Source organism: Nannospalax galili, unplaced genomic scaffold (genome assembly GCF_000622305.1).
Source record: "Nannospalax galili isolate Female #2095 unplaced genomic scaffold, S.galili_v1.0 scaffold155, whole genome shotgun sequence".
In the NCBI taxonomy this organism is placed as follows: domain Eukaryota; kingdom Metazoa; phylum Chordata; class Mammalia; order Rodentia; family Spalacidae; genus Nannospalax; species Nannospalax galili.
In genome coordinates, this window is record NW_008339923.1 from 5,441,980 (window position 1) to 5,443,000 (window position 1,021).

The following is a 1,021-nucleotide window of genomic DNA, read 5'->3' on the forward strand; positions in this document are numbered from 1 at the left end:
TCTCTTAAATTGTGCAAAATGGAAAAGTCACATATTTTTCCAGGGGACTATAATTTTCTCCTAACCTTGAAAGAGTTCTCTTTAAATTTTCAGCACTGATTAGAGCAATAGGGTACAGACAGCTCTTGACTTCACAGCTGTGTAGTCTTGAATTACTTTTGTTTACTCTCTGAATCTTCTTTCTCTAGATGTATGCAGGTATAATTGAAAAATAAAAATTGTATGTGTTAGGGCTGGAGAGATGGCTCATCAGGTAAGAGTACATTCTGCTCTGGTAGGACTTGAATTGGGTTCCTAGCACCCAAGTCTGGCAGCTCACAGCCAGCAGCTGCTCTGGCCTTGGTGGACACCTGCACTTAAGTGCACAAACCCACACACATAATTAAAAAATAATATTTAAAAAATCAGGCTTAAGGTATTCAACCTGTTTTAACAAATATATTCATCATGAAATAATTATCAAAATCAAGTTAAATAGTATGTCTATCACCTCATAGTTACCTTTGCATTTGCAAGTGATTAGAACATTTAAGACCTCCTCTAAAGGATGAACTAGCTTAGCTTGTTAGCTTGTGATTATTTTTTTCCTTGTAAAAAACTTTGCTAGATCAGGTCCTGACAGAGCTGGTACATAAATAGGCTGTCCTTTCCTTCCAAGGTTCCCTTTGCTAAGATGACATGCTGGGTTGATTTAGGCTTCTTTGGTCAACAGCTGTTGACCTCTGCTGGAGTGTAACCAATTACACTGCCTGTTGTTGATACCCATGTTTAAAGTTTCTAAAAAGAAATGATCAGGAACTGGAGAGATGGCTCAGTGGGTACTCTTCCAGAGAATCTGGATTCAGTTCCTCGTTCCCACTTGGTGGCTAACAACTGTAACCCCAGATCCAGAGAATCTGACGCCCTCTTTTGGCCTCCATGGGCACTGCACACACATAGAACACTCACAGACACAAATTTTTTTTTTAAAGAAATGAAATTACCTATGTTCTGCTGTAAGTTAATATAGTCTGTGCAGATA